This window comes from Capsicum annuum, chromosome 8 (genome assembly GCF_002878395.1).
Source record: "Capsicum annuum cultivar UCD-10X-F1 chromosome 8, UCD10Xv1.1, whole genome shotgun sequence".
Lineage (NCBI taxonomy): Eukaryota > Viridiplantae > Streptophyta > Magnoliopsida > Solanales > Solanaceae > Capsicum > Capsicum annuum.
In genome coordinates this window covers 87710028-87729620 of record NC_061118.1, presented here as the reverse complement: position 1 = coordinate 87729620, position 19593 = coordinate 87710028, and the positions used below count along the sequence as shown (strand labels likewise).

General features: G+C 34.5%; 1 pseudogene; it reads right to left on the bottom strand.

Annotated features, from left to right (window-relative positions):
• Window positions 1-235: 235 nt before the first annotated feature.
• Window positions 236-19593, bottom strand: part of LOC107879090 — a 40432-nt pseudogene continuing 21074 nt past the window's right edge.

Sequence of the window (19593 nt, the reverse complement as noted above, 5' to 3'; positions counted from 1 at the left end):
TAGGTAGGAAATATAAACAGAAAGAACTACTTTTAATAGGGATGAAAACATGGATAATGAAAATGGTAAGAGTGATTAGTTTTCTAAATTAGGGAAATAAATTAATGGGGAATGGAAAGACATTTTTTTCCTTATTTATAGAAGTTACAAATATTAACATTCAAGGTAGATGAAACCCAGACAATACCAGAAAAATCACTAAAGCAAGCAATGAAATTCAAGAAGCCATAGTTTTTCACAAGGAAGAAAAATTATCAACCTGAAACCAAGTAAACTTGAAAATATAATTTGTTGCAGCGACCCCTTTCTTGTGCAATGCATCAGTAGCATCAACATCCATGGTACTAGCACCACCAACATTCTATCAAGTATAGGTTCAGAAACAAAAGCATGTATTTCTTAACTTATAAAGGTAGAATTCCTAAGATAATTTCTTGATTGAGTACCACTACCGATACAACCTGGAAACATGAGTATAATTTAGTACCTCACTTCATAAGTCACTTTTCAGTTGTAACCTATTTACTTACACAATCATTCTACAAAACATTTCCATAACTACTTCTTAGTGTACAAAGAATAGGCAACGTTCATGGAAATGCACATTTTTTGTTTTTAGATACTGGTCACTTGTCGTTACACAATAAATGAGTAATGTTACTCTATATGGTAGTGAAAAGTAAATCCATTATAATTATATTTTTTCTATAATAATCCTTCGTTAAAAAACTCTCAAATCAACATCAACAGCATAGCCAGAGTAATGTTGTCTGAATGAATCACTGAGAATTAAACAAAGCTAACATTAAGATACTACTGTGATGATACCTAACTGAAGCACTATAAAGACATTCAAGATTTCACAGTACAATTTCAAGAAAATTATAAGAGGTGTCTAGTGAGCTAAAGTTGTAAGTATTTGACTAAATAGGTGTTGAGATCTGGATACTTAAACAACAACTACTCCTCAGTCGTAAAGAAATAGGGATCGGTTATATAAACCCCCAGCCCTTAGCTCCACAAAAAGAGGTCGGTTATATGAATCCCCAATACACACAAGCAATAACAATAGCAACAGTTGTTTTGCTATTTTTTATAAAACAATAGGCAATATTATAAAATAAAGGCCACCAGAAGCATACAACATTCCAGAATGACAATTAAGTAAATTATACTAACAAATGTTCCAGTAAAAGAGCACATTTTTAATTATCACGAATGACTAACACAGATCAAACAAATATTCAAATTATTTCTAACAACAAAACATTTGAGACTACTATGAACTACGAAAGACTCAAGCTAGACAAAGTCATTAAGAAACAAACCCGATCAAGCACGATTTCACTGATCATATCCCCTACCACCTCTTTTAACTCAGCAACAACAACTAAATCATCAGCAATTCACTTCTTCCCAGTTGGGGGACTCACTATTGATGCAAGTCTCTAGAGATCCATAATCTCTTTTTGCATTATCTCGGTCAATTACTTCTTAGCCACATCAACAACCACATGATCCATTACATCATTATTTATATACATCTCAAAAGTTATCTCATCTTTACAAGGCACCACCATATTATAGAACCTCAATATTAAATCTTGCTGACTTTTTAGCTACATTGCAGCCAACAAACCCTATCAAAATATCCTCCCACTATCATAAAATTTGAACATATTTAGTCTTTGTTTTAACAATAATGGTGAATCTTTCATTACCCCCATACCCAATAAACTAAAATTCTTATCAAATATCTAATCCCTCATTGCAAATTAATTCTCCCAAGCTAACGCTAAGTTCTCATTCTCCTTCTTCCCAGTAAATTAATTTATTACAAACATAATCAGGAAAGAAAAACAAACTATATCAACAATATAATCCAATATCAATCTCGGTCTTTTAATGTCAAGCTCCAGTTTAGGTTTTAAATCAGGATCTGATTCATTAGAATTGGAAGTCTTAGTGGAAGATTTCCTAATTAAAGTTGAATTAGAGTGCAGAGATTAAGAAATACCTTCTAACTCATCTTTGTCCTATTCCATAAAGGACATTGATGCAGGCTTTGGGTTAAAAGGGGAGATATAACTCTAGTGGCAGGATCAGAAGGAGAAGAAGGAGGTAGACCATAATGAGATTCAATAGGGTCATAGACGAAGAGAGTAGTGGTAGGTAGAAGAGGGGGAGTTTTTGTATGGTAGAGATGGTTCATCGAGGTCAAAAAAGCCATTGATATTAGCGGCATCACAACCCTCCAACTGGTGATACTAGCAGAGATAGGAAAGAGGTGGTGGAGAAGTAAAAAGGGGAAAGGGAAAAAGAGTGTTTCACTATTATAGAAAGAAAAAGTATTTGGATTTGATTTCTCTCTTTATGCTTCTGATAAAACAAATAGTATAAGTGAAATAATCTTCAAAGTGGGAAGGGAAAATAATGATACAATAGCTTTTTTCCCAATGAAGTGTTTCCATCATTGACTTTATGGCAATGGTTCATGTAACCGTTGCTATAATACACCCTATTGCAACGGTTCTCCATCAATAGCAATGGTTATAGCACCAACTAGTTCTAGTACAACAATATTTTTTGCAACAGTTCTAAACGTTGTAATAGACCTTATATAGCATCACTTTTTGAACCATTGCCAAAAGGTCTGTTACAATAGGGGTAATTTCTAGTAGTGATATATATATATATATATATATATATATATGTATGTATGTATGTATGTATGTATGTATGTATGTATGCATGAATGTGAAATGGATAGTAAGTTTGAAATTAAACTTTTGATAGACATTATTTTACCCTTATCCTGAGTTACATGCTAGTGCTCACCCCACTAATCGTATTCAGAAACTGTATCCCCATGTGATATAGGGTTCAAAGACACTTCTACTTTTACTTTGCAGTGATAGGAGATCTCAGAGTAAGTCATTTATGGTGAAGTGGTGAGCTTCCGTTCTCCGAAAGACTTGATCATTCCATTGGTTTTCCTCCCATAAGTTAGAACTAAAGACTTTACATTTACATTACCATTGTCTTTGTTAAGATCGAGACATGTCCCAACTTATATTATTTTTTGACTAGCAGAGGCTTTGTGGATATTACCATGGAGTGGGTATTGATATTGACAATCTTAAATGTCTTTGAACTTATTAATTTCTATATTTTTGGATGTTTGGAATTCAGCCATTGTTACGTGTGTTATATTCTATTTGTCTAGGCTAAGGGGGTGGTCTCTGGTCCTCGACAGGCTGGAGATACCCATCAAGGAAAGGCCCTGATTCGTGTCATGACAAAGTACTTATATTCTTTTTGTCTAGTGGCTTTTGTACCGACACTATCAGGTCAGGGGATGTTAGTATTGTCTTATATATCTTCTGTCTCTTATTATTCTATAATTTATTGTTGTAAGATTTTACTAACATGGTTCAGCCATTTACACCATTTTTCCACAAAATTAGGCCATTGTGGATAGCTTCATAATACAGTTTGGCTTACCTACTAATGGGATAAAGTAGGTTCCAGCATGACTCAAAAAATGGGTTATGGTATAAGTTGTTTTGAAGATGAAATCAATAGGAAATGATGAAAATAGTAGTTTAGGGACTACCCAAGCAGGATTGATGAATAATCCCTTTGAAACCATCTAAATTCGAGTTTCCAAAGTTTAATAGTGGTGAAAATGGGAGTTTTAATGAGTAAAGGGAATAAATTCTACCGAGGTCTTATTTTCTTTTTGCAATCGCGGTCAGTTATGCCGCAATCGTGACTATACTCAAATATTCATGATCACGGGTGATCCATCAAGATCGCGATGAATTACCAAAACAAACCCGAACTGTTAACCCTTTGTGAACGCGGTTCCCCCTCACATTTATGATGGCCAAGACCCTCTATCCTTTGTAATCTCGAGCCCTCCACCACGATATCAGTGGACAGTGAAATATTTCTCCGCGAACACGAAGAATAAATATTAGCTTCAATAGATATGCAATGTTAAAAAGTTTCCGAATGAATCCTCGAGATTCATTCAAGATTCGACAGAAATTAACTAATAATGCTACTAGGCTAATTTCTATGTTCCTGACTTAGTGGATCCATCCATTTTCGAAAAGAGATTGTTTACAACAAATTACCCCCTGAAACTCATTTAAGTTTAATTTTCTTATTTTTGTCTAAATGGCCGAATGCAATTTAAAGGCTTCAGGCCCAAATTAACTATGCTACTAATCCAAACTCGACATTCTAAATCTAATAAAACTAACCAAAGCACCATCCGATGCTTGGATCACAAAATACTTATGGAACTCAAATCAACTTCTTTAAAATGCCTCTAAGGGTCTCAACTCATTCAAATCACTCCTGAATGCGTCGGCAACCGTGTCAATAATTTCCATAGTTCAAAATAGCATATAGCAATTACATGAAAATAAAACATGATCAAAACATAGTAAAAGCTATAAGTCACAACTGCAGTTATTATAATATCACGTATCCTAATTCAATGAAAAAGATGTTTAATTGAGAGTTAGACATTACTTGTCAAAGTAATTTTCTTTTAGTTGACTCTAATTCTTCCTCTTAAAGAATTTGATTTATTTCATTCATTTGTTATCCCAATGTTAGACTTAGACCTAATTACAGGTTGTGATCATCTTTTTTTAATAACTTTTTGCACATATTACGAATATCAGTGAAGTAATGGTATTATGAAATAATTATATGATCTAATCAAAGATGCATTGGCCGATTAAACACTTATGTATAGATTAAGTATTTCGAATAACTAAATCAAATAATAGTAATTTAGAACTTTAAATTTATTTGGTTCCTAATTGTCAACTATCAGGAATTGACCTTGTTGATTGCACTGGAGTGACTTTGCATAAATTTCCAGTTTATAATAATAAATCACTATACAATAAGTTGAGAAACATTAGAGATCAAGGGAGATCAATGAAGTCAAAAAAAGATGAAGTCCAAAATGTAACTATTTCACGATATGCCAGTTTCATTGGTCAATTCCTTTTTCTTGGTACTTATTTCCATCATGCACGAACCTATCCCATCAAAAAAAATATTTATGATAATTGACAAATCTAGTTCATTGCTCTTGGATGAACCAAACCAAAATCTTAATTAGATAAAAGATACATGACATAGATTAAAATCAATGGTTAAATTTAATTAATTAAAATAAAATGCTAATCATGATTTGAATAAGCAATACATCCTTATAAATTTAAGAACTTTCCTATTATCTCTCCGTTTGCCAAATTTCTCAACCTCTACAATTTCATTTCTTTCTTCTTTTCATTTTAAAATAATATTTGGTGTTAAAAAGGGAAAAAGGCACCAAAATTCATGGATGCATTGAAATTTGATCCCAGCAAGGTACTATAATAACATAATTCAACATTATCAATATTGTTATAGAAATAGTTAATCAGCATAATTAAAAAGAATCTAGTTGAAACATAATATTAAAGTGCTTCATCTCTGCTCATGGTTAATTTTACAAAGAAAGTTCCTAAGGATTAAAATAAAAACAAAGACAAAACTAAAATATAGATTATGAAAAAGCTTGATAGTTAGAAAATGGAGAATGACATGGTAAAAGGTAGGAATATAGAGAATTTTTGTTAATACTTTCTCCGTTTCAAAAATACCTAGATTGACTTGGCACAAAGTTTAAGAAAATAAAAAACTTTAAAATCATGTAGTCCTAAATCAAAATTATATCAAATGTACAAAAATTATCTTTAATCTTTTGGTCATAAACATATCACGTGAAAAGTTAAAATTAAAGTACTAAAAAAAAGAGAAAATAAGGCATTCTTTTTGAAATGCATGAAAAAGGAAAGTAAGTCACTTTTTTAAAACAAAGAGAGCATATTTATGCATAAAATTATATATTTAGCTATAATTATGAAAATTATCAATATATTTGGAAGCAAATATGTTTAATATTTATTATCTAAACAATGCTTAGGATTCTATTTTGGATAACTAAACCTCAATCATTGATTTTAACCCATTTCATGTGTCTTTTATCTAACTAAGACTTTGGAAAAAATAAAGGTAATGGAAATGGAGAGCAGTCGAATCCATCACTATAATGACCTTATTTTTTGATGTTTTATGTGAACTATATGATTCTATGTGATTTAATTATTTTACCCCTCCTTATGGTTGCATTGTGGAATTTTTAGGGTGTAGAAATATTTCGCGCAGTTTTCAATTCATTTCATTGCGAATAGAGATTTTTGATGGCTTGAAAATCCTTATAGTTCACTTGAAACAATATTTATTTATCTATACATTAAATGGCATAACAGATAGCGCCAGTAGGTCCAGAACATCGATTTTAGGTTGATAACATGGCTGATTTAGTTTTATGACTTCTATATCTCATTTTAATCATTTATTTAAAAAGGTATAAAATTAGATTTCAGGGATCAACTTTGTGAAAATGATGTTTTTTTAAAAATTTGATATAGCCATTGAGTTCAGAGCGTCTAATTTGATAGCGTAGCATAGTCCATTTGTGTGCTCGAGATTTCAAATTAATTCTATGGATCCATAGAGACTTGAATTATTCAAGTCTCTAGCTGGTGCCCAACTTTTGGTGTGACCACTAAACTAGCCCTTTGGACACTTCAGAGGAGGGTACTTTAGCAGCCCTTTGATGCTAAAGTAGCCTTTTAATGCTAAAGGATCCCTGGTTTCCTAGAAGGTACTGCTAAAGTGGTAACTTGGGAGCTTTAGCACCTCCATTTAAAGTGGCCCAAGATACACTTTAGTGGACTATCACCTAGTGTGGGTACCGGTTAAGCGTACCTAGGTGCTTTGGCACCGACCACTAAAGCGGTTAATGGTCCACTTTAGCAGCACCTGTTATATTTAAATACCTCTTTTTGCTACTCATTCATCACTTTTGAGACTTAGAGCTTGGTGTTCGAGTTTTTGAGCTATTTCTTCCATTTTTAAGCTTGGGAAAGCTGCAAATAACTATTTTAATTAGTTTTCTTTAATTTTTATCTTCTAAACTTCATGAAAACTTCGATTTCTAAAGGTGAATTTGTGAATTTTACCCCAAGAGGCCTGAAATAGTATTTCTCCAATTTAAACCCTATTTTCAAATTGTTTTCTCTTGGATTCTTTTCTATGAGTTCCTTTAATCATGAAAAATATATTTTGACAAAAATTTTGATTTAACCCCCTTTTTTCAAAAATTCATTTCCGAGCTTTATTTTGATTCCTATTTGGAAGTGGTCAATATGGGTATCAACTATTTTTTTGGACATATAAATTCTATTCGTATATTTTAATTTATTTTGGATCTATACGTGAGAAAAAGGCTTGATTCATTAATTTTTGAAATTTGAGGTAGGTTATGACTTATCTTTCTTCATAGTATCTTGGTTAGTTAATAATAATATAAAAACGTGTTATCGGTATGAGATTTTATTTGAAAAATGTGTTAAGTGAATTATGTGCCAGTGTAGGGGCCTATGTGTATAATATTTGATGGTTTTGAAATATTATTTTCTATGTGTCACCGTGTGGGATTTTATATGATACTTTTGGGCTGGTAATGACATATGTATGTTTGGTTACACTCTTTTGGTGTAAAAATCCTAGATTTTGGGATTTATATGGTATCAATGATATTTTCTTGCATGTTTCACCAGATGGTTTTCTAGACTGTATAGGATTATAGATGGTTGGTTGATTTGAGTGGAATTTTGGCATATGTAGTTGGTATAATTGTTGAATTTTTGATACTCTCATTTGTGTTGGTTGTAAGTATTACATCCTCATATCATATTTATTCATGAAATGTTGGTACAACCGTGAAAATATTGCAAATACTGCCTTTTTCTGATAGAAAATTTGACATCTTAAAAACCCACTACCAATTTATATGGTGGAGAGGAGATATAAATATTAGCATTGGATAATAGTTGTATATGGATTGACAAAACCTCCATGGGTCCAACGTCAGGAAGCTTTAGCTTTATAGGTGTATAAAGAGGTTGTGCAATAACCTTATGAATCACATTATTATCATTATTTCTCTTTATAAATTGTGTTTATGCTGTGATTGTATTTTTATATTTGACTTGATATTATCAATCTGTTCTGTCTTTCTATAATTGTATTTGATGTATGTTTATATTTGTCCTTTCCTCTACTTGTATTTGTTATATGTGTATATCAGAAAGTGGAGATGGTGTGGGTTACCATTTAGGAATTCTTTGATTGTAGGTGACATGCTCATAGTTTATATTTATATGCTTTATTTTTTATTTTACTCAGTATGCTTATGATACCTACTGAGTACAAGTGGACCGTACTCATCCCGATCGTGCTTTTTTGGTGTAGATCCAGGTACGATTGTGCCACATGAATAGTGGATTTGGGCGACATTTGTATCCCATTTAAAGTAGCTATTGGTCTACGCATTCGAAGTTGATTTCTACATTTTCTTATCAATTCTATGTTTCACTTGTATTCAGAGGAAAAGTGTTGCTCCTATTTGGACATCTTATTTATTTTTTACCTCGAATTGCACTAGTTAGGCCTTACACTGTGACACCAGGTTTTGGGATTTATTTGGTATCTTTATTATATTTCCCCTTTCACTATATATATATATGGTTTAACTCTATTTTAGGGGTTTTGCCTTGGATTTAGTATTGATTTCTCATTTTATATATCAGTCTAGTTGATAGGCTTATTTTTCAAGGCTTGTTGCGATAAGTGCCGTCGTAATCCTTGCCCTTAGTTTTTGTGGTCATGACAAATTAGAATTAGATCAACCAGGTTTTATTGGTCTCAACGGTGTAAGAACTAGGTGTCTAATAGAGTCTTGCAGATTGGTATATAGATGTGCTTATTTATCTTCAAGAGACTATAAGATAACATTAGGAAAACTTTCCTTATTTTATCCTATATCATGCATATCTTTTATACCTTGTATTCTAAATCAAATTTCACTCTTTTTTACGCAGATGGTGAGGACTAGATGTAGTGAAGCTAAATATTTGGATTCATTATCTGATGTGAGAGCCCGTTTAGGTGATGATTTATTAGTTGTGGTTGATCTCAACATAGAAGATCTGAAAGAGGAATTGCCCCATCTAGAGATAGAACAATGGGACTCTCTACTGAGCCTTGAGATGAGCATGTTAGAGATATGGGTCAAACTTTGGCTCAACCAAGTTCCTCTACCGCTGTCTTGAAGGGGTTACTGGTTTGTTGGCTATCTAGTTTAGAGGGTGCTCTTTTAAGTGCACCTAGTATTTCTCCAGCTCCGAGCGGTATACCTTCATCTATGCTAGAGTCTGCTTAAGATATCTCTTTGATTCTGATTATGGATCCTCCTATTGTATCGATATCTACTTATGGTACTCCACAAACTCCAAGGGTAGTTTCTCCTTCTGTACCTATATCTGAGTATGGTGTTTTAAGATCTGGAGTTCATCCATTTTCTAGTATGCCTCCTAAGATGGGTTCTAAGCCATCCAGATCTTCTATTACTTGTATATGAGTACAACTATTTCTTTTGGCGATAATAAATAGTTTAAGATATTTACTTATTCGGGTTCTCCTAGGTTCAGAGGTGTTATAAGCGAGGATGCCATGAGTTCATGATGGATTATTGGGAGAAGTTGAATAAACTTATTTTGTTCGAGTCGCATGGGGTTGCGTATACTACTTACCAGTTAAGAGATACAACTACATATTGGTAGAGGTTACTTATTTCTTGTCGACTTCTTGGTTCACCAGAGATGACTTGGGATTATTTTACAGAGGCCTTTTTAGACAAATTTGTGCCTTTCAATTTGAGATATCAGATAGAAGATGAGTTTGATTATTTAAAGTAGGGATCCAATACTGTTGTAGAGTTTGAGGCATCATTACATGTATTGTCTAGATATTCTTATGCCAATATTCCCAACGAGTCTAAGAAGATTTAAATTTTTTTAAAGGGGCTAAATATTTCTCTTCAGCTTTCTATGATCTAGATGGTAGTGTATGGAGCATCATTTATTATGGATCATTCTAAGATGACTGAGTCTATTTTTAGAGCATCTCATGGAGGCGACAACAAGGTGCGCCATTTTGGTGAGTTTGGAGGTCACATCTCTCGAGTTAGGAGTGTAGAGGCTTTTGTAGATATCATGGTAGACCAGTATAGGTAGCCTTACAGAGTTCAGGAAGTGGGTCATTTGGTTCAGAAACTTTAGGTGGTCGTCCTAGTTCAACCTTACTTTTTTCCATTGAGCTATGCCCCAGGGTTTGCTATATGTATGATGATATGGGCTATATAGCCAAGGATTGTCCCTGATGTGTTTTCAGAGCTACCCTTATATCAGTTATGAAAGGTAGAGGTTTTACTGGAGGTATGAGAGAAAAAAGTAATGGTACCTGTGGTGATGGTCGTTGGGCTACTCATCTAGTTGGTGAACATTGTTAATGTTATGCTATACCCACGAGGCAAGAGGTAGATGCCTCTGATGTCATCATCACAAGTATCATCCATGTTTAATTTAGATCTTTATCTCTGCTATTTGATCAAGGGTCAACTTTCTCCTATATGTCTACAGATTTTTCTTTGGGTTTTGATTCTTCTTATGAGCCTCTTAATGTTCATATTCATATATCTACCCCTATATGAAACTCTTTAGAGGTTGATTGGGTATACTGATCTTGTGTTATGACTTTTTTTAGGCATGAGACCTGGGTAGATATGATTGTGTTAGATATGGTAGATTTTGATGTCATCTTGGGTATGGGCTAGCCCCTTATCATGTTGTCCTAGATTGTTATCCTAAAACCATGATGTTAGCGTAACCGAGTGTGCCAAAGATAGCTTGGAAGAGTGTGTTTCATTTGGGACCCAAGAAAGTTATATCTTTTCTACAGTCTCATCATTTGGTTGAGAGGGGATATTTGTCCTATTTGGCTCAATTCGTGATACTAGTGTTGCTTCTTCTCCTTTCTTGGATTCAGATCATGTGGTTCGTGAGTTCATGGATACTTTCCCTATGGATTTGCCTGGTATTCCTTTGAATCATGATATTGACTTTGCTATTGATGTTGAGCCGGCACCAAGCCCATTTCCTTTCTTCCTTAAAGGATGGCCCCAGCATAGTTAAATAAATTGATGGTCGATTATAGGTGTTACTGGATAAGGGATTTATCCAACCTAGTATATCAACTTGGGGTGCACATGTCTTATTTCTGAAGAAAAATGAAGGTTCTATGCATATGTGTATTGATTATCGACAGTTGAACAAAATGATAATTTAGAACAAGTATCTTCTTCCTCGTATTGATGATTTATTTCTTCGGCTTCAAGGTTCTTTAGTGTTTTCAAAGATTGATTTAAGGTTCGTGTATCACCAGTTAAGGATTAGAGTTTCAAATATTTTAAAGACAGTTTTTCAAACTTGGTATGGTCATTATGAGTTCTTGTTCATATCTTTTGGGTTGACCAATGTCCCAGCTACATTCATGGTGTTGATGAACTTGGTATTTTAATCGTATCTCGACTCCTTTTTTATTGTATTTATAAATGATGTCTTGGTTTATTCTAAGAGTAAGTCCTATCATGAGGAGCATTTGTGGATTGTACTATAGAGATTGAGAGATGAGAAGTTTTATGCTAAGTTCTATAAGTGTTAGTCTTGGTTAGAGTCTATCTCTTTCTTGGGTTATGTGGTCACCAAGGATGGTATTATGGTCAATCCGACAAAGATTGTAGTAGTTCGTGATTAGGCTACGCATACTTCTCCTATTCAGATTTTGAGTTTTGTTTGTTTAGTAGGTTACTATCGGCGTTTTGTTAAGGGGTTTTCATCTATCGCAACTCCGTTGACCAATTCGACCTAGAAGAGGATTTCCTTTTCAGTGGTTAGATGCTTGAGAGGTGAGATTTCAAAAGCTTAAGGGTTTATTGACTTTAGCTCTTATATTTACTTTGTCCAAGGAGGGCATAGGTTTTACCATCTTTTTTTATACTCTAAGCAATGCCTAGGTTCTATGTTTACGTGGGAGGGTAAGTTAATTGATTAATCTTCTTGTCAGTTAACTCACTATGAAAGGAATTACCCTACCTATGATTTGGAGTTGCACGCAGTTGTTTTTGCTTTGAAGTTGTCAAAGCATTACTTGTATGGAGTCCTTTGTGAGATTTTTTCAAATCATTGTATCCTTTAGTATTTCTTCACCCAACGAGATCTTAATATAAGGCAGAGTCGTTGGCTTGAATTGCTTAAGGACTATGACTTAACTATTCTTTGTCATCCTAGCAAGGATAATCTAGTTGTAGATACCTTGAGCAAGAAGTTGACTAGCATGGGTAACTTGGTGCATCTTTTGGCCCAAGAGGGGTCATTCGCCTTAGAGGTTTAGTCTTTAGCTAACAAGATGGTTAGGTTTGATGTTTGACACCTGAATATTTTTTAGCATTCGTAGAGGCTAGGTCTTCATTGATGGCACAAATTAGAGCTCATCAATTTAATGATGTTAGGTTGAGACTGATTTAGGACAAGGTACTGAGTGGTGAGGCTAGGGAAGCTTTCTTGATCTAGATAGTGTCTTGAGGATTGGTGGCCGAGTTTGTGTGCTGAGAGTGGATGATTAGATTAGATTTATTTTTTATGAGGCTCATTATTCCAGATATTCAATCCATACGAGAGTGACTAAGATGTATCAAGATTTGAGATAACATTACCAGCAGTCTTGTATCAGGAAGGATGTAGTGGATTTTGTAGCTCATTCCCTATGTTTGTAATGCCCAAGAGAACATCCTAGGTGTCACATGGTGCTTACAACTCTAAAGGACCTTAGGCTAACCCATGACTGGTACCTGCTGTGAGCACTAAATATAATACTGGAATATATATGCGGAAGAAATCTGAAAATGCCATAAGGTTCTCAAAATACTGAAATAAAAACTAAGTATAACTGATACTAACATATGAAAACTGGATAATTGACTATGCTAGTCTGAAAGCCTTTGATTATCAGAATATGGAGTTGATAGACAAACCCCCAACTAAATCTGACTAAAATAACTACTGAATTGCTGAAATGCTGAAATATACAAACTCTGTCCTCAAAAAATGAGGACTCACCACAATAACTGTTGCTAATATCCTGAGCGTCTAAGTACCATAAGGAACCTGAGCGTCCCAACCTATGATATGAGACATCATAGTGCAAAAAAGAGTGTGCAATCAGTACGTGGAATGTATTGGTATGCTAAGTGAGATAAGGTTAATATACATGGGTTCATATGCATGAGATGATAACTGACTGAATGAACATCATAAGGTAACTGGATGAGAGTACAAAAAAAACTGTATCTACTGAACATACTGAAAATGCAATGTTGTGTATATAGGTATACATCTTGTATCTGAGATTATACTAAAACTGAGTGTTGAATTCTAATGGCTAAGTAACTGATAAATGGTAGCCATGGTTCTATAGAACTGACTGAGTTATTTACTGAATTCTGAGACTGAAACTATAACTGTGGAAGTGTTCATCTAACTGATATACCCCGATATAGACTGATTTGGGGTCCAAACTATGAACCCAGTTGGAAGGGTGTTAGCACCTTGCCGCGAGATACTAATAATGTTGTGTCAACCCTAATATGGTAGGAAGACTCATGAAATATATAAATAATTGCATGAACCCTAGTCTGGCAGGAGGACGACTTACCCTACGCTGGCTACATAGTTCTATAACATAAGGACTACTACTAAGGGTCAAACCCTCTGCTGGCAGGAATGCCCCCATCCCTGGGTTCGCTCGGTGCTGAATCCTACTCATAACTGAATCAACACTAAACTGATCATTAGACTATACTAGTCTTGACTGAACTAACACTGATCATGTTGACTGACTAAACTTGATAGAGTTCACTGAGTTCTGTTACTAACTGAGTACTCTATTCTTGACCTTTACTGGGACTATTCTATAACTACTGTGCATAAGTAAACAACTAAACTTTGGGTAATAAATACTCCCAATACTCAATAGCATAATAGATAAACTCATATCATAACTTTAACAACACAACCCTAGGTTACCATGCATAATTTACTCATATGGACATTTTATCAAACACTTGGGGAGCATGATTGTTATACATGAGAAATAAACACATAGGGAATCATAACTATAACATGCAACTTACAAATTCAAGGGGTGACCTGAGAGATTTATAATTCAACGCACATGCTAACTTTATTTCATTGAAATCATAAAAGATCTTAACTTGAAACCCATACAACAGCACAAATATGAACATAATTTAATTCATAACATGAGAATCATAATTCAAGTTTTGAAAAGGGTTCTTCAACTTCAAGGGTGGAAAGAAACCCAACGATGAACTCCTAACATACCTTGATTGTTGAATTTGTGGGAATTGTTGATGAATTCTTGAGACTTGGACTTAAATTTGGTGAAATTAGGGCTTTGTTCTTGAGAGTATTTGTGATATAATGAGTGTTTTCCCTTTAGGAGGTTTAATTTTGTGTTATGGCTGAGTATTGTAAGGGAAAAATGACCCAATTACCCCAACAAACCCATAACTTAATACACAAAACTTGCCTAGTAACACAATAGGCGATATGCCGCATCAATAGTATCGATATAATTGCCGATGCGCTGCGTCAATGTTGTCGATGTGATAGCCAACACGACACATTGAGATCGCATTGACTTGCTATTTTGGTTATCTAAACATGACTCAAATGATGTCTAAAAATTTTGAAGCTTACCCAAGATGACCTATTGACAAACTTGATTATTAATCAACTTACAAATCGATAATCTTACGCCAAAAAGATCATAAATAATGCCATTGAACATCAAGGCCAAAAATGAGACTAAGTGTCAAAACTTAGCTAAAATTTTCTAAGTTTGGGACCTCATTTGGCATGCTATAAAAGATTGAAATGACTAGGACTTTGTGGGGTCTTACAATGTTCCTGTAGGTGAAGTCCGAGCATTTACGGCTTGGTGGTCTGCTTTAGAGGTTACACATTCTCGAGTGAAAATGGGAATGGATTACTATGCACTTTATAACTGGGTTACCCATACTTTAAGTGGTTCTGATAGTGTTTGAATCTTTATGGATTCATTGACCAAATCTACCCATTTTATTCTGGTAGAGATTTTCTTCAGTGCTGAGAGGTTGGACCATATCTATATTCGTGAGATAGTTTATCTGCATGGGGTCATAGTGTCTATCATCTCGAATCAAGGTTTAGTGTTCATATCTTACTTTTTGAATACTTTTTAGGATGAGTTGGGTACTCAGGTTGATCTTAACATAACATTTCACCCCCAAATTAATGGTCAGTTGTAGTAGACTATTTAGGTTTTGGAGGATATGCTCCAAACTTGTGTGATTGACTTTGGAGACAATGGGAGCAACATCTCACCTTGGTGGACTTTGCATATAATAATAACTATCATTCAAATATTTAGATGGCTCCCTTCAAAGCTTTTTATGGAAAGCATTATCGCTCTCCAATTAGTTGGTTTAATGCTTTTGAGATCAAACCTCGAGGTATGGACTTACTTTGTGAGTCTTTGGATAGGATGTGGATCATTTAGGATAGACTTTATATGACTCAAAGTAGGCAGAAGTGCTACATGGATCGTAGGCTTCAGGCCTTGAGGTTCAGTGTTGGTGAATATGTCTTCCGTCTTGTGTCGCCTATGAAGGGTGTGTTGAGGTTTGGGAAGAGGGGTAAGCTTAGCCCTAGGTAATTAGACCTTTTTAGATTTTTTGTGCTATTGGTGACGTGACTTATGAGTTGGCTTTACCTCTAGATTTATCAGTTGTTCATCTAGATTTTCATGTTTCCATGCTTTAATGTTACATTGCAAATGAGTCTCATGTTATTTGTTGGGATTCATTCCAGTTAGAAGAGTGGTTGTCTTCCTTTGAGGAGCCTGTGTTCATTTTAGCTAGGGATGTCAGATGGTTTCGTTCTTAGGTTATTCCTGTGATTAAGTCCCAATGTAGGCATCAACCTATAAATGAGTCTACTTGGGACATTAATTCTTATATACGTAGTAGTTATCCCTAGCTTTTTAGCTGATTTAGGTATTTTTATTGCCCTTTGTTTGTGGGCGAATGAGATTCTTAATGGTAGATGATGGAATGACCTAATTTTTTTTGGTGTTTTATGTGAAGTAAGTGATTTTATGTGATTTGATTATCTTACCCTATCTCCTAGTTGCATTGTGGTATTTCTAGAGTGTGGCAATGTTTGGTGCAATTATCAATACATTTAGGTGCAAAATATTTAAAATGGTGGTTTTTGATGGCTTGAAAAGCCTTATAGTTGACTTCGACCAACATTTATTGATATATTTGTCGAATGGCAAAACAAACTGCACCAGTAAGTCTAGAACATTGATTTTAGGTTATAACGTGGTTGGTCTGGTTTTTTGGCATTTATATCTCATTTCGATCTTTGGTTTGGAAAGTTGTGAAATTGGGTTTTAGGGATCAACTTTGTGAAAATGACATCTTTTCAAAATTCTGATATCGCCATTGAGTCTAGAGAATCGAATTTGATAGGGTAGCATAGTCCGTTTGTGTTCTCAAGATTCTGGATGAATTTTGAGGGGTTTGCAGAGACTTAAAATTCTCCACATCTCCTGCTGGTGCACAACTTTTGGTGTGAATGCTAAAGCACCAGAAACAGGAGGACTTTAGCGATCCTTTGGTGTTAAAATGGCCCTGGCTGCCTACCAGGTACTACTAAAGTGGTAATGTGGGAACTTTAGCGCCTAACACTAAAGTAAACCCTGTGCTGCTTTAGTGGACTTTCACAAGGCTTAGGTTCTACTTTAACTCTGACTGCTAAGGCAGCCCATGGCTCGCTTTAGTGGTACCGAATATATTTAAATGCCTCATTTCGCAATTCCTTAACATTTTCACGACTTAGAAATTGGGGTTTGAGTTTTTGAGCTATTTTTTCCATTATTAAGTTTGGGTAATCTCCAAATCCCTATTTCAATTACATTTCTTTGATTTTAATCATGCAAACTTCTCTAAAACTTAGGTTTTTAAAGGTAAAATTTGGGGATTTTGTCATCGGGAGTTCTAAAATAGTATTTCTCCTATTTAAAGCCTATTTACAAACCATTTTCACTTGGGGTTTCTTTTATGAGATCCTTTAATCATGGGAAATATCTTTATGGACAATAAATTTAGTTTTACCATCTTTTTCAAAAACCTATTTCAGGGGTCCATTTTGACACTGATTTAAAAGTTTTAAATATTGGTATCAATGGCTTCATTTTGATGAGTGGATTCTATATTTGTACGATATAGATAATTTCGAGTCCGTACCTAAGGTGAAAGCTTAATGATAAAGTCTTAATCATTTCAGTTTCAGCATTCGTGGTAGGTTATGGCTTAACTTTCTTAAGATTGGGCTTGATAGTTAATAATATTGAAAAATTATTCTATGGGTATGGGGTTGTATTATGGGAAATGTGTTTTATGTACCCATGTGGGGACCTATGTGGATAATAATTGGTGGTTTTGAAAGATTATTTGTTATGTGTGATCATGTGGGGTCTTATATGATATTGTTGACCTGGTAATAATATATGTATGTTTACACTCTTTTGGTAGAAAAATCCTAGATTTTCAGATTTATGTGGTATCAATGACATTTTCTTGTATATTTCACCAGATGGTTTTCTGGACTATATCATGAATGCTTGGTTGATTTGAGTGGATTTTTGGTTCACGTGGTTAGTATATTGGTTGGATTTACAATACTCTCATTTTTGTAGGTTGTGATCTTTACTTCCTCATACCATATTCATTGTTGAAACATTAGTACAATCATGAAAATACTTAAAATATTGGCTTTTTCTAAATGAAAATGTGACATCTTGAAAACCCTCTACGAAAGTATATGCCAGATAGGAGATATAGCTATTGTTATTCGATATTTCTTATATACGGGTTGACAAACCCTCCATAGGTCCTACGTAAGGAAGCTTTAGTGCCATAGTGTATACAGAGTTTGTGCGACAACCTCATGCATCACCTCATCATCTTTATCTTCATTTTTTTCATATATTGTGCTTGTCCTGTGATTGTATTTCTATCTTTGACTTGATATTATACATCTGTTCTGTCTTTCTATACTTGAGTTTGATGTAAATGTATATTTGTTCTTCTTTTCTCGACATGTATTTGTTATATGTATATATTAGAACTATTAGTGGTGAAGGTGTGGCTACTGTTTGGGGACATTTTCTGATTACAGGTGACATGCACATAGTTTGTGTTTATATGCTTTTTTTACATTACTTAGTCGGCCTATGATACCTACTGAGTACAAGTTGATCATACTCATCCCTACCGCACTCGTTGTGTGCAGATCCAAGAACGAGTGCGTCGCACAGATAGTGGATTTAGGTGACATTTGGAGCCTATTCGAGGTAGCAGTTGATCTATGAATCCAGAGTTGACTTCTACCTTCTCTTATCTATACTATGTCTCACTTGTATTCAGAGATAGATTTTTGCTGATGTTTGGATATCGTATACTCATCCCTAGGTTTTGGGATTTTGTTTGTATGGTTATTATATTTTTACTTTTACTATATACATATATGTGTGGTTTTACTCTGTTATAAAGGTTTTGCATTGGTTTTGGCGTTGATTTATCATTTTATATCAGTTTGGGTGATAGACTTACTTGTCAAGTCTTTTTACAACAAGTGCAATCATAACCCTGCATTTTCAGGATCGTGAAAAAGTTATATCAGAGCATCCAGGTTTTTATTGCTCTCAATAGTGTAACAATGAGGTGTCTAATTGATTCTTGTGGATCAGTACATAGATTTCTATTTCTATCTTTGAGAGGCTATAAGATATCTTTAGGAAAACTTTCCTTATTTTTTCATTTATGATACGGTTCGTAGTCTAAGTCATGTTTCACTCTTTTCTACGTATGGTGAGGATTAGATCTAGTAAAACTAGATATTCAGATCCCTTATCTAAGAAAAGAGCCTAGTCTAGAGGATGTGTTTCCAGTTGTGGTCGGGATCGACGTGGAGGACAGGCACGAGGATATGCCTCATCTATAACTCTCCCCTAAGCCTCTAGATAAGCATGTTGGAGATGTGGGTCCAACAATAGCCCCACTGAGTTCTTCTACTCCAGTCTTTAAGGGGTTGTTGGTTCATTTGCTGGCCCATTTTAAGTGCACCTAGTGTTTCTCCAGCTCATCCAACCAAATTTACTATGCCTCCTATTATTATGAGTACATCTATGTCTTCTGAGGATCAGTAGAGTTTTAAGAGATTTACTTATTTGGGTCTTCCTAGGTTCAATAGTGCTATAGGTGAGGATGCCTTTGAATTCTTAATGGATTATTGAGAAAAGTGGCATAACCTTAGTTCTCTTGAGTAGCATTGGGTTGCTTATACTACTTAGCAATTGAGAGATGCAACCAAAGATTAGTGGAGGTCACTTATTTCTTGCCGACCTCTTGGTTTACAAGAGATG